Here is a 13,758-nt window from a genome sequence, read left to right as displayed (position 1 = left end):
CTACAGTGATCAGCTGTTTTAGGAAATTACTGATGAAACTATATATTTGTGTGTTTGTTTTTTTAAGATTTACATTTATGGACTAACAATGTTGTTGGTTTTAAGGGTATGACATCCATCATGACACACAACTAATGAAAATAAAAAACTATAATCTGATACAAATGCTCAAGGTTCCACCAATCGCAACATCAGAGAGAGAGACATACTGTATAAATAATAAAAATAAAAATAATTCAAGTAAATATTTTCTCTCGACTTTGAATAAAGTGTATTTTACGATGCTAAAATTACTGTTTATTTACATGGAGTCTGGTGGGTTTAGCGAATGCAATTTTGCGGATGTTTTTATGTTTAAAAAAGGATCTTATTCTTTAACAGAAAGGTCGACCTCCTTAGAAATCCTTTCCATAATGTTGTCAGACACTTAGAATATTAATCTGAGCCTGTCAGCAGCAAAACGAGCACTGTTGTGAAGGTAAATACAAGCTGCACAATTTTCCTATTAACTTACAGTGTAGCTTGTTTCACCGCTGCCGACTGCAGCGATCTCTCTTAATACTGGACCAATGTCGAAGATTGTTGTTCCCATCAGTCACTTAGACACAAACACATAGGAAAATAGGTTGAAAAAAAAACAGTAGTTACCCTTAAAGTAAAGGATCTGAATACTTCTTCCACCGCTGACAGAAAGACAAAAATACAATTTATAGATTTGTAACCACACATGAAAATGTCGCTAAAGACTGACAAAAACAGGGCCTGCATGTACTTCAACTCTGCTTACTTACCTATCCCAAGCCTCTTTAAAAAACTAGGTTACACTTTACTTGAAGGTATCTACATAAGAGTGACATGACACTGTCATGAACGTGTCATAAACATTATAAACGAGTCATAAACGTTTATGACATAACGCTTCTGTCAGACAGTGTCATTCGGTTTTTGTCATAACAACTTATGGTTAGGGTTAGAGTTCATGTGTTCATGACAGTGTCATGTCACTCTTATGTAGATACCTTCAAGTAAAGTGTTACCAAAAACTGTCATCAGTTAAATGAGTGACCGTGTGAATGCAGAGTGCTGCTGTCTCAGGTGGTTGGTTATGAAATGCTGCTCTCAGCTTTCAGTCCGGTGTTAGATGTCTTCTTCACCCCGTGTTTCGTTACCGGACACTAAAACATTCATGACTCTTGAAACGTCTTTTGTCCTCCCGCTTACGAACTCATTCAGCGGATCCTTTTGAATATAAAAAAAATATAAAATATAAATCAACTACTTAACCCTTGTGTTGTCTTCGGATTAAATTTGACCCGTTTTCAAAGTTTTTAATATCAGAAATTTGCGTTTCTTTCAACCAAATTGCCTAAAATTGACATGGATGCATACCTTTGATGTAAATTTACTATCACAGTATCTTACAGTTTTAATGTTATACAGGATCATGCTGTAAATGGCAATGCATTCTGGGAGAAAATAATAATATTACAGCACTATCTGCGAATGTTACAGATTACGAAGGGGGTAAGCGAACATCCGGAAAGCGTACCTCCTATGGGGAGATTCTGAGGCTACCAAGCCATCAGCTCCCGTTAGCATCCCATTGACTGCCATTCATTTTGGCGTCACTTTGACAGAGAATAACTTTACATCTGAAGAGTTTAAAGACTCTATTTGTCCATTGTTTATTTCTAAAAAAACACAACAATGTATAAAAGGCTCCATTACCTTATACCTCACGTTATGGCTCCGTAGCAGACGTTGTTATAAAAACAGGCTAACGATTGTGTCATAACCACGCAACTTTCTGTCACACAGTAGAGAAATTACCGATAAGATTGGGAATGATTGAGATTTCTCTTGGCACAGCTACCAGAAGACTTCCAACTTTCAGACAGGTTGCTCACGTCACATCTACGTCTTCAAGCTCAGTTGGAGGCTGCTCAGTAACGCTCAGCCATCACCGGGAAAGATCTTCTAATATCCTTCACTGGTCTCCGTTGAGGTCTATGGCGTCGCTGTGTCCATTTATTTTACTGTATATGCAGATTACAGGTATTTACTGTTAATACCAATGCATCTTGGGAAAATAAAGGAAAAGGCGGGAATTACACTGCAGCCAGTATGTTACTGTCAATTCAAATAATACGGTAAGAAACAGTCTTACAGTCTTTTTACAGTAAAAACCTTAAACTTTAAAAAACTGTATGCATACCGTACATAGACAGTAGTTTACTATTGTAAATTTACGGCGAAATACACTATTTACTATTACTATTTTCACAAATGATTCATCACTTGCTTTAAATAAGGTCAGTATATCGATGTATGCAGATGATTTAACTATTTATATGTCTTCACCTACGTTTCATGACTTAAACACCATTCTATCACAAGAGCTGCAATCAGTGGTTGAATGGATAAAGAAAAAGAAGCTAGTTCTTAATGTTTTAAAGACAGAAAGCATGATGTTCGGTTCACGTCATACTCTTCATAATCAATCTGAGTTGAAGTGTTGAACAGGTCCATGAGACCAAACTTCTAGGAGATATTTTAGATAGCAAATTATCATGGACGAAACATATAAATAACATGGTTGTTAAGATGGGAAGTGGTGTTTCTGTTGTTAAAAGACGTGCACCGTATTTGTCACAAAGCTCAATCAAAGTAGTAGCTAAAGCTTTAATATTGTCTAATATTGACTATTGTTCAGTAGTATGGTCTAATGCAACTCAAGAAAAAGTAACTAAATTGCAAATGGTGCCAAATAGAGTCGCGCGTATAGCGCTTAGATGTGTATATAGGACAGATGTTACAATATACAAATGTTTAGGTTGGTTATCTGTAAGAAATAGATTAAGAAATAGGAGGTTAAGAAATAGGGGGTGGCAGTTGCTCAGTCAGTAGGCAGTTGGGTTGGGAGCCAGAGGGTTGCTGGTGCAAGTCCCCATTCGGTCCAAAGTATGGTGGTGGACTGGTAGCTGGGACAGGTGCCAGTTCACCTCCTGGGCACTGCCGAGGTGCTCTTGAGCAAGGCACCTAACCCCCAACTGCTCCGGGCCACCTTTCCATGGGCAGCCCCCCCACTCTGACATCTCTCCATTAGTGCATGTATAGGTACTGAGCATGTGTGTGTAATTCAGGCCTGTGTGTAATGTGTATACTAACAACAGAGTGAAAACATTGTAATTTCTCCTTGCGGGATTAATTAATAATGAATTATTACTCTATTCATTATGTGTTTTTTTGTTGTATTATTGTTACAAAGAAACCATCTATTTTGTATAATAATTTACCTTTCGGTTTAGATATACATGACTATGCAACTAGAGGTAACTTTACTTTGCCAAAAGCAAAGACAAATGCTGTTAAAGGAACGGTCATGTATAGAGCAATGCAAGAATGGAATGAGCTACCTGAACAAATAACACAAGAAAGCAGTAAATGGAGATTTAAAAGTTTAGTTAAAACATATCTATTAATTAAAGAAGTTGAGTAAACAAAGAAACAACATTGGTTGAGGTTTAACAATATATGTATGTTTGTTCAACTGTGAGATGTGTCCAGAGAGGATGAAAGACATGTTATGTGACGACAGTATGTGGATATACCTGTCTTAAAAATGTCTTCAACCTAAATGTAAGGAATGCCCGATGACTGCACTGGTGGAGCTGTCTATGTGTCTGTCCTTGTCTTATGTGTGTGTATTTTGTTATTTTATATGAGTTGTGTTATGAAATGATAGTGTATGTTTAGTTTTTGTCTTACAATTTTTATTTTTGTATTGTTTATGATGTTGTTATGTGTATTTATTATTGCATTGCCACATTTTCAAGTGAGTTGTGAGGACCTCAGGGAGAATAGCACCGTGGCCTAGAGGTTAGAGAAGCGAGCTTGGGACCGGTTCAATCCCCAGCGAGAAGTTGTTCTCAATTGACTTATCTGGATGAATAAAGGTTAAAAAAATGAGGATCCTAAATAAATACAAACACAGAAAATACTAGAAATAATACTGAGCTACTTGTTGGCGACCCTTGATCTAGTGCCATCATCAGATCTACGTTTGAATGTGTCCAATACTTTATGATCACATATCTGCAAAACTAATGACACTGTTTACAGCAGAAACAAGTCATGAACATTGACATATAATAATAATAATAATAATGCTTGTGTCCACATCCGGCAGTCACAGAGAAACATGATGATTCATCAGGAGTCTCTGTGTTTGTGTCCAATAGTCTCTCTCTTTTAGCTTTTAGATTTTTTTACTGTATGCTACATACACGTGTAATTCTGATGGGAACATAGTGCAAGGAAATGAATAGAGCAGCATGAAAAGAAAATACTCAAGTAAAGTATCTCTAAATTTGAGCAAATGTAATAAGTTACTCTCTCCACCACTGTTGAGCTGCTATTTGTAAATAAAATATATGATAAAAAAAATTATTAAAAAAAAATAACAAATATTTTAATTATTTTAAATAAAATAAATAAACTCTTTATGAGTTGGACAGCGCCCCCTGGAGGGACACTTTTTTATTATCCAGCTCGTGACGTCACGGGTCAGTTTCCCAGGATTGCTGCGGGAGTCGGAGGCAGCAGGGCGGGGAGAGTGTGGCCCAGGCTACCGGAGCGGACACCTATCATCAGGAGACAACCGGCACGGCTGTGTTTGGGACGTGCGCTTCACTTCCTTTCTTTCTTTCTTTCTTTCTGGGATTTAAAAAACAAAAACCAACATCATTTCCATAAAACAGGCCACGGGAGTTCACGCACAAACGAGGTAGGCAACGCCGACAGCCGTTTGCATTCACCGGTGGGGAGAATTTATCACAATAAGACGGCGATGTTAGCTAGCTGTGTCCCGGTGCTAGCAGCCAGCAGCACAGGGAAGGCTGTCAGCTTTCCCTGGAGGAAAACCGTCAACACACAGCTGAGAACTCCTCCACTAGGCTGGGAGTAGGCTGCTTTATAATTCCTGCATTGAGCTGTGGGATTTAATGTATTCTTTTTTTTAAACAACATAAATCGTGCTTGCATTTGTCTAGCTTTGTTGAGAGGAGTCCGCGCCAGACTTCCTTCAAACATCTTGCAATTTAAAGTTTTTTTTATATCAATAAAAGCATTTATATAATAATACATTGTCCAATATATATTTTGAAGAAATATGAGACACGCTTAAAATCGGCATATGAAGAATCCACCGTGCCTCCCTTTATTTTAGTAGGGCTTCAACTTTTTCACTGTACTCAATGTCGCTGCCATTGCTACCAAAGTGTATATTCTCGTGAAGTAACATATTGGAAATGACCGGCAAACAATATTTAAAAGTTGGATTATTTGACAAATGGTGAAGCTTTGTGGATTACATACATGCCGAATTGAAGATAATTGTCTCCCAAATCAGAAAAAGTGATGATTCATTGTTCATAGCGTATGTATGTAGCTGATAACGCTACGCGATTCCAAATTCTTGGGTTTTTTGAATGAGGTTTGGCTCTGGCTCGGTGTCTCGAAAGCTAGAGCGGGGGGGGGCACATATCGAACATAACGAGCATTTAGCACAAGCCTCACTGCATCAGAGGGAGTTCAAAAGGGACAGAGCTTGGCAGCTGCGAGGGAAATTCATCGGTGCGTACATGACATGCGAGTCTGTGTTGTTGTACAGCAGCAGCAGCAGCACCAATATGTCAGATCTCACAATATAAGCATGGCTGCGGCCTGCAGACACACACACACACATAGGCGACACACACACACACACACACACACACACACACACATAGGCTACACACACCCACACTGCTGGCTGCTGAGCCTGGGTAGAAGAATCAGTGGACATGCTTTGCATAAGAAGAAAAGCTGAGGGTGGTGGGTTTTGTCCACTGTGATATTAGTGCCTGAGCGATGATAAAAGAGGATGTGGCATCCTCAGAAGTCTGGATGCAGGGAACATGCTCAGCCGGTGCTGTGGGTTTTGATCTGTGATTACATAAGAGCTCTCTGTGCTTATTGTGTTTATCCTGAGCTTGTTTTTATGCTGAAGCTGCTTTGAAATCACTATTATGGTCATTTTATTCTCCTAAAGCGGCTCGAAATCTGTCAGATTTACTCAAAAAGCACGTTATGTTTTTCTTTCATTACATCTTACATTGTCACTAATATTTCTTTATGGACGTACATGCAGTTTGTGGCATCTTTATACATATACATTTTTTATTCCCATAGTGCTATGAATGATAGATAGATAGATAGATAGATAGATAGATAGATAGATAGATAGATAGATAGGAGGAGTTTATTAATCCCAAATAGGGAAATAACTGTTACAGCAGCAAGTTACAAGGACAAACATACTCACTCAAACACATACAGAAAATAATAACATTTACAACCAGCATACATAATATATATGTCAAAATAAAATATGTATAATATTAAATATGAAGTAACCAGTGTGCAAGTAGCATATTAGTGTACAATAATGTAATAATGAAATACAGTTTTCCTCTTGTGTCAGGCAGACATTGGGTGGAGAGCTGCGAAGGCTTATCGATTAGTTGTCAACTATATATTGAATGAATCGCCAACTATTTTGATAAGCGATTAATCGGTTAGAGTCATTTTTTTAATTTTTTATGAAACACTGGTGCACATTTTTCGGTGAAAATAATCGTTGAAGTTGCAGCCCTAGGGAGAGGGCTGTCCGTCAGCAAACTCCTGACTTCTGACGGGACTTTGACTTTTGCTCCCTTCTGACCACATCCTTCTTTTATGACATCTAGTTAACATTATATGACAACACAATAGTACTTATTATACCCAGGCTGTGCTTCCTTGAGTTAAGGGAGTTTCGGTGACTTCAGGGATCAAAGTCCTCTCCAGGAAATGATCCTGAATAACCGCACGTTATTGGATTGGTCGGATGGTGATCTTTGCACACGCAGCTTTCAAGGACTTTAATTGGGTGTGAAAATAATTAGTAAGACGTCGGAGCATGCTTGCTTTTTGTGAAAGCCGCTCGGCTCCCTGGGTAACGACTGTTGTCCGAGTGTCTTATCCAGGATAAGCAGTTTATGTGCACCCTCGTCCCTTTTTAGGATGAGCACGTATACTCGAGAAAGCTGAGGATTCAGAAAGTTAGACAACAGTGCGTGGCAGTACACCTCCATATACTGTGTTAGGTGTATGTTTGTCTCTCTGTAAACGGTGTTGTGTTGTATTTTCCTCACATAGTTCCGAGGAGGAAGCAGCTGCCGGTCGGAAAGCGAAAGAGGGAACTTGTCAAGGAATTCCTGGAATATCCTGGAAGGAAGTGTATGGATGTGATAGAGTTAAGGCATGTGGTTAGTTCTTTGTGGAAGTTGGAGCATAATCAGGGATTTTTACAGAGGGGACACATAAAATAAGGGATAGACCGATTATCGGGCCGTTTGCAGATGATCTGTATCTGTGTTTTGCTTGCCTGATAAAAGTGAATTAATGAAAAAGTGTTCTACTTTGGCTCGGCTACAGCTCTGTGTCTGTCCCTCTGCTTCAGTTTCACTCACCACTGAGTCTGACTTAATGTCCCCCCACCCCCCCACACACACACACACACACAACACTATCTGCACCTTTGAATATTCCCGGTATTCCCTAATCCACAGCCCAGACTGTTGTGTCCAAGTTCGCCAAAGTTAAACCGAACGCAAAGGCCCTGCAGCGATAGACTTCACCTCTATGAGTAAATCCAATAGTTGCGTTGATTGCATTGAAATTATGAGATTTTAGTCCGAAATTTTTCTTTTCATAACTCCTCCCTGCAGACCCTTAAAGCATCGATTAAAACAGTTGAACTAAGGCTACGTTCACACTGCAGGCAAAAGTGGCCCAAATCAGATTTTTTTTTTGGGGTCCAGTGACCAGGTCAGTCTTCTTCTGAAGTAGTGTGAACACTCAAATCTTGCCCAGATCAGATTTTTTCAAATCAGATTTAGACCACCTCCATATGTGGTCCTGAATCAGACCCAGGTCTGATATTTTTCAACGCGGCCTCAGTGTGAACAACCAAGGAGGATTTGATGCGACTTTTAAGTCAATCTACATCGACATTTGTCACAGTTATGCTCCAGCAGGAGTTACAGCCCTAGACACAGACAGTAACATTAACAACTTGACTAGGCCTACAACATGGAGAACAGTGATGGAGCTAATCAGTGGAGGGAGAGGGAGGTGTCAGACCTAATGAGTGTACGCTCATTAATGCTACGGCTGCCATTACACTAACATTTTGAAATAAAAGCCAAAATGCTTCCTTCCTCCATAACCTCCCTAACTTTAGTGTGACAGCGTGCTGCGTCTGATGTCATTGGTATTGGTCTTTTGATCATGCGGGTCAGTTCGAAACCGCAAACAGTTCACACTGGAATCTGATATAGGCCACATTTTAAAAGGTCACGTGAACAGCCTAACAAAAAATCAGATATGAGCAAAAAATCAGAATTAAGCATTAAGACTAGTGGTGTGAATGTAGCCTAATGCTAACCCTGCAGCTGAATGTAGCCTCTACTTTCTCCCCTCAGTGATGACGGAGCGGGAGGGTTCATACATATCTTGTTTCTGATGGAGGTATATATATTAATGGAGGTGGTTAAGGAGGGGTGGTTAGGCCCCCTCTCGCCCCATCAGCCTTTGTAATTAGGGGAATGTGAGCTCAATTAGTCACGCCACACTGAGAAGACCGCAGTCTCTCCGATGGTGAAGAAGAGTGTCGACTTACACTCCGTCTGCGAGCCCGGCTGCCCTCGCTCCGGGGTGTTTCCCCTCGAGGGAGCTGGAACATCCTGGAAGGACTTGACTTTGTTGCTGTGTTTTGGTTCACACACACACACACACACACGGCCGGATTACGAGAGAACCAGCGCTCGTAAACAACAGGTCACGTGGACGTTCAAGTAGATCAGCTATTGTGAGTTCTTCTCTCCTGTGAGAGTGAGAACAGAAGGGAATCCAGCCTCTGTAACGTTCAACGTCACCTGATGATGCTTCACTGTCATTTTATATGTGTGTCAAGAAGTCGAGAAATATGTTCTTCAGCCCTCCAATCACATCATCTGAACTGCTTGTGCTTTGTAACTTTGTAATGGTTTTTCCGCTGGCTATCAGGTGTCAACATCTGTCTCTTTCTCTCTCCTACTCTAAACCCCCTGGCATTTTAGGAGTAGTTTCCTGTCGTTGGGTCAGGTTACAAACCAAACTTAATTCCTTTTTGGAAACGACGTGTTCGAATGGCAGGTGACAGGTAAACTCCGATGGACCATTGTGACCGTTTTTGACAATTCCTCGGCTAAACAAGCGATTGATGAAATGAAAATCTAAGCGATAAAATGGATTTGTAATGATCCCTTATTGCAGCCCCCAAATGACATCCATTTACACGTCTGCAGATAAACTTATGGCGCTTTTCCATTACACGGTACCAGCTCGACTCGCCTCGACTCTACTCGCATTTTTGGGTTTTCCATTACGAAAAAAAGTACCTGGTACCTGCTAACAGGTACTTTTTTTAGTACCTCCTCAGTCGAGGTTCCCAGCGAGCTGAGGCGAGCCGAAAAGGTGACGTGAAAGCGACAGACGGGATGTCCTGAACAAAAAAAAGATATTTTTAAATAGTTTAGCCAGCTGTGTTTTTTTTTTTGCTGCCTCCAGCTTCTTTAGAAACTAAATGTGTCTTCTGGCAACAACACACCTTCCACGTTCTGTGTGCGTGTCGTGTTAGGTGACAGTAGTTTACTGCGGCGCCGCTTGTTTTACAGTTCTGCGGAGGCTCCGGCAGAGCTTTCGCCGTAGCCTAACTACACACACACATGGCCGGCTCCACGCACACACCAGCGCACAAGTATAAACATCAGGCCACTTTTACACAGGCTACACAAGCTACGGAGAAAGCTCTGCGTGGAGCCTCCACAGAACTGTAAAACAAACTCAAGTGGCCTGATGTTTATACTTGTGCGCTGGTGTGTGCATCGATACGGCATAACGACCAGTCACGCTGAGGCGGGACTAAAATCTGCAATGGAAAACGGACGCACAGTGTGTCGAGGCGAGTAGAGTCGAGGCGAGTCGAGCAGGTACCATGTAATGGAAAAACGCCATAAGCGACTCTATAAACTAGCAAAAGGGACTTTGATTGAACTATGCCAACACGCATTTGTGTAAATGCGTCTCTAATGCTACGGATTGTCCAGAAAAGGAGACACAGATTCAACTTACATGTCGGCTTACTCATGAAAGCACTTGATTTTTAAGACATTAATGCATTTTCCTTTTGATGTAATGTATGATCCTTAGGGCTACAACTAACGATTATTTTCATAGTCGATTAATCTGTCGATTATTTTCTCGATTAATCGATTAGTTGTTTGATCTATAAAAATGTCAAAACATGGTGAAAACTGTGGATCAGTGTTTCCCAAAGCCTAAGAGGACGTCCTCAAATGTTTGTCCAAAACTCAAAGATATTCAGTTAACTGTCACAGAGGAGAGAAGAAACTAGAAGATATTCACATTTAACAAGCTGGAATCACAGAAATCAAGCTGGAATCACAGAAATCTTATGATTATTGATCTATTTCTTTTAATAAAAAAATGACTCAAACGATTAATCGATTATCAAAATAGTTGGCGATTAATTTAATAGTTGACAACTAATCGATTAATCGTTGCACCTCTAATCCTTACCCCCTTTATGTTTTCATCATTGCTTTTATTTTGGATTTGTGGATTTTTGTGGACTCTTTCCTACTTTTGTACTGCAACTGCTGCACAACAGTTTCCCTCGGGATGAATGAAGATCTATCTTAAGAACAGGCAACCTAGATCTATTTTAGTGAACGCTGTGGACATCAGAGGAGCTGTTCATTAAACATTGAATGCACACAGTAAATCTATCTATGCTCTCTGCTCTAAACGGGGAGTTGGAGGATGCTCCAGCGTCGTATATAGTCTGGTGTGTGGGAACATTTTGGATTTCATGTTCATTATGATGACAGCGGAAATCAAACAATAGATAGAACTGCCACTGTGTGCATGTATTGTGCAACATGCATTCAATATGCTAATTTTAGCTATATATCATATGCTGACGTATATTTCTGGAGTGTAAAAAAATTAATAACAAGAACCGTACAGAACCGAAAACCGTGACCCTAAAACCGTGATACGAACCGAACCGTGGGTTTTGTGAACCGTACCACCCCTTATACACGCTAAAAGTATTGCTTTTTTAAATGGAGTCTGGTGGGTTATACAGAAAGGTCTTAAAGAGGTTTTAAAGGTCTATCTCTGAAGGGATCCTTTCCATAATGTTGTCAGACACTTAGAATAATAATCTGAGTCTGTCAGCAGCAAAACAAGCACTGTAGTGAAGGTAAATACAAGCTGGACAATTGTCCTTAGGTTGTAGCTTGTTTCTCTGCTGCCGACTGCAGCGATCTCTCTTAATACTGGACCAATGTCAAAGATTGTTGTTCCCATCAGTCACTTAGACACAAACACATAGGAACATAGGATCCAGGTTGAAAAAAAAAACAGCAGTTACCCTTTAATCAAAGATTATGTGATGTTCCAAAACTTTTTTATTATTGAAAAACGTAACATTTTCTCGAGGGAGGACCCCCTAAACCCCCAGACAGACAAATACACTACTTACACACAAGTCTTCCACAAACCGAGGGGGAAAAAAACTGCATGTTTCTGTGTGTCAGGAGGTGAAACTTATTTTTAATCTTGAGCTTTGGAGACGTGATGTTTAGCCCTATTTTTAGCAGCAGACGTTTTAGTCTGCTTCTTTAATCACTAGTTCAGACCTGTATTTTCTCACACACTTTTCACCCCTTCAGTGTGCTTGTCACGTGTGACTTAATCTCCGTGTCACGTCATGTCAACATGCAAATGGACCCAACCCATCATTATGGTGGCGAAGGGCTGTAATCGTAGCGACCAGGAAGACGGCAGCAGCCATTCGTCCTGCTGCTGATCCCGGCAGGATCACGTGTTCCTGACCTTTGAAACACAAGGCCTCCTGGTACGGAGCAAAGCCTCAAGTGAATGAACTCTGGGTAATATTTTGGGAGGAGGCCTGGAGGCTTGTTCTCGTTCTTCCTGTGAACCCATTTCCATGTTTTAGATGAAAAAGAAGATGATGAGAGCGGTGGATTGTAAAAAAAACTGAGCCTGTCCCTCCTTTGCCTCCAGCTACAAAGATTAACACCGTTGACATAAAGACTGTTCAAACACTTAAAACACATTAGTCCCTCCTCTGATGGGGTTTCCTCGCCCTGGTTTGTCACATTGCTCATTAGTTTCTGCGGCTCTGCTCAGAGAGGACTTTGACCCGACTTAATCCGGCTCTTCTCTTAAATATTCAAGTGGAACGGGAATATTTGTTTTTAGCTGTTGCCAGGGTTTCACAGCTCTGAACCGTTGTACGGTGCTGATTTAGAAACGTTTGGCTCTGCCTTCAAACTCTGGTAGCGTCTAAAATTTAAATGTAGAGTACACACACTATAGCTGCAACTGTTGAGTGCTTTCACAATCCACAGCGCTGCGGAGGAAGGTCTGGCTACACACAGCATTCCTGGATGGGAGAAAAACGTGCTCTGGTTTATTGGCATTTCTTTAAACCAATCACAATCGTCTTGGGCGACGCTAAGCTCCGCACGGTGCCGCTGCAAAATAGTCTCAGGAAGGAACTTGTTTTGGTGGAACGTGTGTACGTTCAAAAGTAGTTTTAGTCGTGCAACAGTAAACTCAGATTGGACAGATAGTCTAGCTAGCTGTCTGGATTTACCCTGCAGAGATCTGAGGAGCAGTTAACCATAGTCCTCACAAATCCACCGGAGGTTAGAACGCCAACACAGAGACAGAGGAAGGGGACGGACATCGGCGAAAAGACGGACATTCGGCGGAATTTCCTGCGGCACTGGAGCGATCCCGGAAGGGGAATGTCGAGGATATAGACTAATATGCATCGGATTCAGTGTGGAAGGTTTCTGTGCGTGACAAATTTTTAGAAAAGAGAGATACGAAAAAACGCATACGAACATTTCGGACTCAGTGTGCTGTGCAAGGACCTTTTACCCCGTAAAAACACCCTAGTGTTTTATTCCAAACCACGATATTTCTCCTGAACTTAACTGTCGTCGACGTGGCTGGATCCCTTAGGCACAACCTTTGAATTGGCCATATAATCAGGATTGAGTAAATACGGTGGATTTATGTCCAGACCATCACATCACAGCAGGCTGTTCCCTCTTGATATCTCCCTTACCAGTCCCTCCAGAAAAATGTGATTATGCGATCGCATAATTCAATGCATAATCAGCCAAAGTCCGCATATTTATGCGGAAATTGCAGATTTCCGCGCACAATATGCGGGGCTTGCATGATTTCATAATCCCCGCATTTTCGTTGCAAAAAAGTCACATATATCTTAGCAGAAAGTTGAAAAATGTTGCGTTTACTTCACACAAGAGCAGCCATTTTCCCCTGTTGCCATGGGAACGTTATGAAGTGACGTAATTGCGCGACGTGAACATCACCGAAAAGCTGCAAACCCCGCAATGAAGCCATGATGACCAACCGCAGTTTTTGCAAGTTCCCACAATTTCATCGCATAAAATTTAAGAAAACGTGGCGCATAATCAAGGATTTTTGCCCGCAACAATCATAAAAAAACTCAGCATTTTTCTGGAAGGACTGCCTTTCCTTTCC

At 40.9% G+C, this 13,758-nt stretch overlaps 2 protein-coding genes across 8 annotated transcripts in view; one reads left to right on the top strand and one right to left on the bottom strand.

The window, feature by feature from the left end:
- Nucleotides 1-13,758, bottom strand: part of LOC116045413 — a 977,204-nt gene that overhangs the window by 596,994 nt on the left and 366,452 nt on the right. The gene's annotated exons all lie outside the window — the stretch shown is intronic.
- myo6a (myosin VIa) overlaps nt 4,562-13,758 on the top strand; it is a 177,196-nt gene continuing 167,999 nt past the window's right edge. For all 7 annotated transcript variants that reach the window (XM_035995053.1, XM_035995052.1, XM_035995051.1 and 4 more), the window contains exon 1: nt 4,562-4,786. The gene's annotated coding sequence lies outside the window, so the exon portion shown is untranslated. The remainder of the gene's footprint in view (nt 4,787-13,758) is intronic.

The sequence above is a fragment of the Sander lucioperca genome, chromosome 19, assembly GCF_008315115.2.
Source record: "Sander lucioperca isolate FBNREF2018 chromosome 19, SLUC_FBN_1.2, whole genome shotgun sequence".
Taxonomy (NCBI): domain Eukaryota; kingdom Metazoa; phylum Chordata; class Actinopteri; order Perciformes; family Percidae; genus Sander; species Sander lucioperca.
This window is presented reverse-complemented; position numbering and strand designations above follow the sequence as displayed.